General features: G+C 38.0%; 1 long non-coding RNA gene across 2 annotated transcripts in view; it reads left to right on the top strand.

The window, feature by feature from the left end:
• LOC148055680 (uncharacterized) overlaps positions 1–7,989 on the top strand; it is a 30,781-nt gene extending 22,792 nt beyond the window's left edge. Inside the window, exons 4-5 of one of the 2 annotated variants that reach the window (XR_015705010.1) lie at positions 5,562–5,638; positions 7,780–7,989. This is a non-coding gene — a long non-coding RNA (uncharacterized LOC148055680). Of the gene's footprint in view, positions 1–941; positions 1,804–5,561; positions 5,639–7,779 lie in introns of those variants that run through there. The other variant, XR_015705011.1, reaches the window with a different exon arrangement.
• The last annotated feature ends 290 nt before the right edge of the window (positions 7,990–8,279 follow it).

Consider the following 8,279-nt stretch of genomic DNA (forward strand, 5'->3'; position numbering starts at 1 on the left):
TGCAGCAAATAAACATAGGGGAAAAAGCCAAGAGTTCCAATGATTCTATAACGGAGATTTGTAAATGCTTCACAAACAGCAGGTTTTTAACTTTCAAACATAACTAGGTCCCATAACCAGGTCACATGACCATACAAGTGGCAAGCTCTAAAAAAATCTTAATTTATTAAAAATATGATGAGATTAAATCACCAAAGCTTTGGATGTGAAAGTTGTTCGTAGACATGACAGCATTAGTATCTATGAACCTTATAACAGCAGGAACAGCTATTACCTCATCACGAACATCAGCTCTGAGTAGCTAGCTTTAATTGTTTTTAATTTTTAGTGAATTATTTGATTCAGTGTTTAGAGTATGGATTGGATTTATTGTCTTGCTGGATTACAGGCTGCTTTTTCTAGATTAATGTAGGCAGCTGGAATGATTCGTTTGAAGCATTGGCAGTTTAATTTCATATAAAAAGTTCCCTTTTCTCTCAAGATTCCAGAGGGATAAGTGCATAATGTATTTTTTCTTATCCATACTTTCTATGGGTTATTTTTTAGACTTCCAGTTCATGAGATCAGTACCAGAAAAGGCAAAATAAATATTTCTAGAAGAGTCAGAATGAGAAAAGAAATTAGAGTACATAGTCATGCAAAAATAAAACATGGGCAGGTCTGTTTACTAACATCAGGTTTTCCTAACTTTACTTTGAGAATTTTATTATAAGTAGTCTTGCTTGCATCTGTGATGGCATATAAAGGCAGGTGGGTAAAAATCAAACTCTAATAAAGTAGTTATACTCTAGGATTGTTTAAACTGTATAATAAGGAAAGGTATTGATAAATCCATTAAATGCTGCATGTGTATTATCAAGCTCAAAGGTAAATGTCAAACATTATATCAATGGTTAAAGTAAAGATGAAAGTGACTTGCTTCTCTTTATGGTCCTCTCCAGATGCAGGGTGGTGCAGTTTCTCAGGCATTTCAATCTTCTCCTTTCTTTCGGGTGAAAGGAGGACTGACAAAGCAAGAGCATCTGCAGCAGGAACATAGGAGGTTTTTGCTTTTCACAAATTTCCATCCAGGAGGAAAAAACAGCTGCAGAACTCAGTGAGAAAAGACTTTGGGATGGGGGTTGCTGCTTGCCCTGGATAGCAAGTAACTGATATGGGGGCTGTAGGATGAAGAGTTCAGAGTGTCAGGATGCACACTGACTTTTTCCCACCTTCTTTCAGCAACACCTGTGAAATGCTGTCCCATAGAAACCTAATTTCAAGATGAAGAGCCTTTCAGTTTTGCTTTACAGAACTTGTCTGGGAGGATATGAAATATTGCTACAACCAATTTATGATAGTCTTGTGATTTTTTTTTTTTAAATGCCAATATTCTACACAAAATGGCATCTATACTGAGTTTGTCTTGTCAGAAAGTACTTCAAATAATGAGGACAGTTGCAGATGTAGGATTTTTGGAAGCTCTTTTCTCAAACTCCGAATTGTCAACTTCTTAATTTTTTTCATGTATTATCAACCTTCAGCCTGCTTGTAATTTTTCGTTATGCTGTAACCCATCCAACTAATGTTTATATATATATATCAGTTGCTAAATTAATATGTAGCTATTACAATCTCAGAGTTAAAATAATTGTTTGCAAAATCAGATACTGTTTACATAGGTATATAAAAAGAACAGGAAATCTTAAGGAATCTTAATTGTTGTAGGGCCAAAAAAACAACTTTACATTTCAAAAACTTTTATCACATTAATGAATATGCATAAGTATAGACAGGGCTAACTTTGCTGGAAAAATGATACCAGAATCACAACCCAAAGTGAAACAATAAGTAGTATGTTCATATGTATTTAACTGAATGGTCTAGACGTGTACTGGTATGCAATGTTGAACTATTCCATTATATCACTGTGGGCATAGACATTCTTACCTGAATCCAAGTCTTGAGAGAAGACAATTCCTTCCAAATTGTCTCATTTTATTATGACAGAATAGAAATACATTTTTTCAAAATGTAAGATTAAATTACAGAACTCTGCCCCAGAATGTTACGTATGTCAAAGTGCACTTTAAAAATGATGAAGTTAAGTAATGGAATAAAATACTTTTAAAAAATTCAAACACATGGTGAAGATGCAATTTTAGCTAAAAAAAAAAAAATCCTGTGCCTCAGGTAGTTGTGGTGAGAGGCTAACAATCTAGGAAATATCACTCTATCTTGTTTTTATTCTCTACTCAAATCATCTTTATTAATCAAATCATCATTATTAGTCATTTCCAGAGACAGTATCCTAGACTAAATGGACCTTTAATCTGACCAAGTTCAGCCACAGATGTCCTTTCTTGGTAGCTCTGTCTAGATGTCTCAACTTGGAATATGGAAAAGATTCACTTATCACATTAGGACAAGATACTTCACACTCCCTGGATATTTTATTAAAGAAGGTGTATCTCCTTATTTCAACTCTACAGATACTAAATGACACTTTCTATTTTCAGTTTTAAAATAGTGGTTAGATTGGCTCTGAGCGGTAAAAGGAATTCCTACTGCTTTTCATCTCCTGACTTGTCCAACTGAAAGCTCAGGTTTGAAACACATCCCCAGTATGCTTTGTGTCATTATTAGCAAAGCTAAGACCACAAATGACTTTGTATAATGATGGTAATGTACTTCTATGTACTTTCCTAGCTTATTCCAACGGTGAATTTTGAACCTGTGTATTTCACTCCTAAATATTATGCCATTGTTTGACTGCTAAGTCAATTTTCATAATTTTATATCAGTCTTTAGACAGGAGCAAAAAATTAAAACCTTATCAAAGAGGAGGAAATCCTACCGTAAGACCCTGGAACATTGACATTTTGATGACCATAGTGCCTAGGGAGAATGAGATTGTGTGTGCAAAGACTTCTAGTAAGGATTAGCCTTAGCTAGTAAGGACTAGCCTGCTAATAAGCCTTCTAGTCAGGCTAGTAAGCTTGGCTAGTTACTTGTTTAAAAGAATAACCACGAAATCTTGAAATATTTGTTTTAACTTCATGGTAAATAATTGTTGAACTGTAACAGTCCATATGATCTGAGATTTGGGAGTACTTCCTATATAACGAAAGCCAGTAGAACACATTAAAAAAAAATGGTAGTTTGTAGAACTTACCAGATGCATCTGCTCTTCTTTATTCAAGTTGGGGAAGAAAATGACAGGTGGGCTTTAGCAATCACTCCATTTAGGTACAGTGGGTACATAACATTTCCTGTGGTAGATCCTCCCACAATATGTGTATATGTATATATATGTATTGCATATATATTGCTGTTCATTAACAAGTCCAGTAACAAACACAGAGAACAGGTATTTTTGTGGCATTTTAAGAAAATGAATGGAATATTTTTTGAAATATTGTCATTTATGATTTCTAGGAAACTATATGCACGAGTCATGAAATATCAGGAATTGTGATCTGCTAGTCAATTGGAAAAGTTTGATTATTTGATGACATTAAAGTCTTAGAAGACAGACATTAGAGAAGGAGAAAAACAGTGATATTTAAGGGGATTCAGGCCAGGATTTATACAAGAGATATTTTCCTTGCTGTAGTGATAGAAAAGAAACAGCTTGTATTCAATGTGCTCAAGACAAACAAATCCTGTGGCAGGTTGGCCTCACCTCCACTGCTTAATCCTAGTTGGCTCAGCACCTACTCCACAACCCTTTGCAGCTAACTAGGGGCACTCCTGTGCAGGATAACATGCACACTGTGTTGGACATGTCCTTCTTCCTCCCACTCTGTATTATCAGGATCTATAACAGAAGTCTATATCCTTCCAAAACCTGTTTTGAGTGCTGTGTTTGCATGTTACTCTCTGCTACTTTTTTTTTCTTCCTGCTGTTGATCAAGTAGACAGGGTATCATCTTGACCACATCACTGGGTGTGCTGCTTCCTCCTCTGCTCTGGGGACCTTACAAAGTGAGAGGAAATCCTGCTTGCAAGACCCTGGAACATAGACATTTTGATGATTATAACCCCTAGGGGGAACGAGGTTGTGTATGCACCTTTTAAATGCAGAGAATCACATTTAAGCTGCTATGCCAGGATCAGCGCTACAAGCAAGATCAAGCATATCCTTTTCTGGGCCCCAATACCATCTGAAAAATGGTCACTGCTGAACCTCTGAGGCTTGTCAGGCACAGCTTTTACTGGCTACTGTGGAATCATTCCTCTGCAGGTCTGATCACAATTGAGGTCTGAAAGGCTTCAACAGATTGTTGGCCCATGAGAAGTCTTCATCAACAATTCCTGCAGATGCCTTTCAGGGCTTTTGAGAGCTGTGGTTGTCAATGAGATTCACATTCCCATGAGGCATCCCCTATAAATAGATAAATACCCCAGCTACAAGGTCTCCTGTTATATCAGGACATTAGAGACTGCTATAGAAGAGTCACGGATGGAACGACCAGCTGCTGTGGCTCCATGCTTGATGCCTGGCTCCTTCAAAATCCTGTTTTTTACCATCCTGGCAAATCAGAGATTCTTCTCCTGTGACCACAGTGTGAGATAGCCACAGGGGTGTAGCTGCACCTCAATTAGATGCTTCCTAGGCTGGTGGGACAGAGAAAAGGTGCCAGAAAGTGATACCTTGATAAGCCCGTAGTGGGTGTGTCATCAGGGGGAAAAGCAGGGAGAGAATGAAGGATGTGTGAGGCAGGTGACAGGGTTGTGCTTGCTTCTTTACCAGCATGGTGCTCTGGAAAACCAGTAAGCACTGTCTCTGACAGCTGCAGTCCTTGTTTCACTTTCAATGAATTTTGAATGCTTGTTCTTTCCACCTGAGGAACAGAGTGCCACATTAGTAGTACTTGTTCTCTGACCCATGCAGAGGAGATGCCTGACAGCTTATGTTTGTACACTGTTTGTAGATGTTTATCTGGTCTTGATGGTCATAAATGTGTATGGCTGTCATTTATCAGTCTCACTTTGTGTTCTTGGCCAGCAAAAACCTGAGCTGTGATGTAGCTTTTTGTCATGCAGACCTGTTCTCTGAATGTACAGTCAGGTGAGCTGGTGATGGGAGGCTGCCAGGTACAGAAGCTGTTGTTCCCCTGTGTAGCCTGTGCCCTGCTTGTTTCAGCCTGCTCCCTGTCATACTTTGTCTGCCCCCAAACACAATCAGTATCCCCTGCCCCCTTCCTCCTTGCTCTTTGTTCTCAGTCAGATGTAAGGAAAGCTGAGTGTTTACCACAACTGCTTTCTTGTGATGGTCCCAAAGGTCCTGCTCGGGTCATGCGTGCCAAGCTGCACTAGACCTCTGGCTGGCAATCATCATTAACAAGCTAGTCTTCAGGGAGATTTGATGTTTGAGTTGACATGGCTGGCAACTTGTTCCTACCCTGCAACATCAGCCAGTCTGGCCACTTCTTGTGAAGCAGAGGTTTGATTCTGCCAAAGATAAGGCTCCTGGGGCCTCTGCTTTCCCCACACAAATGGACTGCAGTGTCCAGGTCTCTTCTGTCTTCAGGGATCCCCTGTGTGATGGTAAGACATTTTTTGCTCCCTTTTTTTAGTGAACCAGATGACCTGAAATAATGACTGCTGGTTGCAGTGGGATCGTGGGTTTGTAGCAGAGTACAAAGAATGCAAGGTATGTTGCCCAGGGAGTGGTATGGGTGTCTGCGATCGAACTGAATTGTAGTACTGCTTTTGAAGGACTGTCCCAAAGTATAGGATTCATTTCCTGTAATGGTTATATACACATTGTCTGCATGGAACAAAAAGCATGAGGTAACCTCAGTCTTGGTAAGGTTTCTTTTCAGGAGTTAAAGGCACTCTCCAAACGACAGCCCAGGAGCAAACTAGCATGCATGCAGTGTGGAATATCAGAGAAGTGGGACCAAAGACTACAATGAGACATTAGCCAAACTGACAGTGTAGACATGGCTATAATTTAGAGAATTTTAAAATAAATTGATATTTTGTATCTTCTAGCAACAGCACTCATTGTTGCAATCTTGTGCCTTCTCACACAGTGCATCTCACATAACAATAATAGAGATAATTATGATAATTATAATAAAAGTTAATAATACTTGCCCTTTTTTCCATGGATTTTAAAGTGCTTTTCAACATTGACTAATTAAGTCTAACAGTATGCTGTGAGGTGGGTAGCAGGTGTTTGTTCATCTCTCTGGATCATGTCACCCACCATAGTAATACAGCTGCTTCTACTTAAGTCTCATTGACTTCTAAATCATCATCATGGTTTTCAGTAGATAATTTTCCTGTATTCTCTGCATAGTGTGTCGAAAAGTGGAAGCTCTTTCTTACATGACTTCTGTTTTGAGAACACTGGAAATTTACATGGAAAGGATTCGTGGCTACACCTGTCATGGCTACATCCAGCATGATAGGAATGGGAGGCTGTGCAGCCATGTGAACCCAGATGTGCTTGCAGTGTAAAAAGGTGTAGAGTATTTTAGAAGGGAGGCATGAAAATCCCCTAGACTATCCAAGAAAGCCACCTCTTAGATGACTCATCTGGATAATGTTTAGTCATATGATCAAGTATTTCCAGACTGGCTCCCTAGGAAAAGAAAAAAATCCAAGTTCTGATGATGCTCATACATACACATGGAAAAAAACATAGGGAGTCACAGAAAAAAGTCTTCCTTTTTTAAATCTCTTTCCCTTCTCTCCTTTTCACCTGCTCCCTTAAACATATACGTGCACACATGGTGCATTTCTTTTATTTTCAGATGTTAACTGAGAGATTATTCATACTGAGCCAAACTAATCTGGGATGCAACCTGTTCCTCCTAATAATCATGGCATAATCTGGACTCTTTGCAGCAAAATAAAGGATTTTGAGAAGGATATGAAATGACAGATGCTTGATTAAATTTTTAAAGGGTAAAGTGGAGGATGTAGGGTAAATTTTCCGAACAGTGTACAGAAGACTCAACACAAATCCCATTATTAGTTTACAAGATATGTGGGTGTTAAGTAATAACAGGATTCCTACACAGACATTTCTAATATACTGCTGTACAAATTTACACCCATGCATTCAATGAGTTTAGATGCTGAAAACTGGAATCAGTCTTTCAGTTCTTATACAGTATTAAAATTAATGTTATTCTTCATTTTCTTAAGTAGCACAGCATGGTTTTTAAGAATAGCACCACATAAAAGGCCTGGTTCTAACTCTGGCCCTCAGGAAATTAATGATGACAGATAATAAATCATGAACTTTGAATATGGACAGCATATTGGGCCCATATTATGCCAGATCAGTCAAGTATCTTTGCCCAGGAGAGCACTTAAATGTTTACCAAGTCAGAAAGCACTGAAATCAGATAGGGTGTAAATGAGCACTGTTCTGAACAGGGTGAATTTGAGCATATATGTCAGATTTCTTCTGAATTGAGTGTTTATACAGTCATATGAGAGATTTTTCTTCCTCATAAGCACTGCAAGTTGTAGGAAGAGCAAAGCACAAATCCTCCCATGCAGCCGATCAAAAGAACAAAGGTGCTACTAGAACATCCGAGTAACTTTGAATCACCATGTTTCCAGAGATTATAGAAGACCAGATAGATAGCTGGCATCTAAAATGGAGAAAAAATATTGTATGATAACTAACATAAAGATGTCAGGGAATATCAATTAAGAAGTGGAAAACAAGTGTTTCTGGGTAGTATTAACAAAAATGTAAGGATTAGGGATTAATAAATGTGGTGTAGATGAACTCTACAACTTTATAACCATTTTTAAAAATCTTTACAGGTTGTACATCTTTCCCCAAAACTCTGAAAAGGCTCAGAGTACCAATGAATCTGGATCTTGATAATTATTTAAAAATACAGTTCGCAAGTACCTTTACTGGATTGTAAACACATTATGAATTATTTAGCCTACTTAAAGCAGTATAAAGTTTAAAATGAGATATGTTTCTAAAACTATATATATTTTCTTGCTATATGTACTGTATGGTTAAAGCGCATTGCCTAGTAGAATGACACAGTAAAGTTGAAATTCAGCCTGTTTTAGTAATCTTCTAATATTTATCAGAAGAAAAAGTGACAAATGTTTTTCTGCTGATTGCAAAATAAACTACTGTATCTACAGTTTCATACCTGTAATACTGTCTACTACTTTGTAAGATGTCCACAGTAAATAGCTTCTGAAAACAGACTCCTTTCCTTCAGTGTGGCCCTAGTCGGGTATTCTGATAGTCCACTCCCAGGAACTGTGAGTGCAGAGAACTAGTATTTTGATTTGAAAAA

This window comes from Nipponia nippon, unplaced genomic scaffold (assembly GCF_047370975.1).
Source record: "Nipponia nippon isolate SJK-2023a ecotype South Korea unplaced genomic scaffold, ASM4737097v1 scaffold_2, whole genome shotgun sequence".
Lineage (NCBI taxonomy): Eukaryota > Metazoa > Chordata > Aves > Pelecaniformes > Threskiornithidae > Nipponia > Nipponia nippon.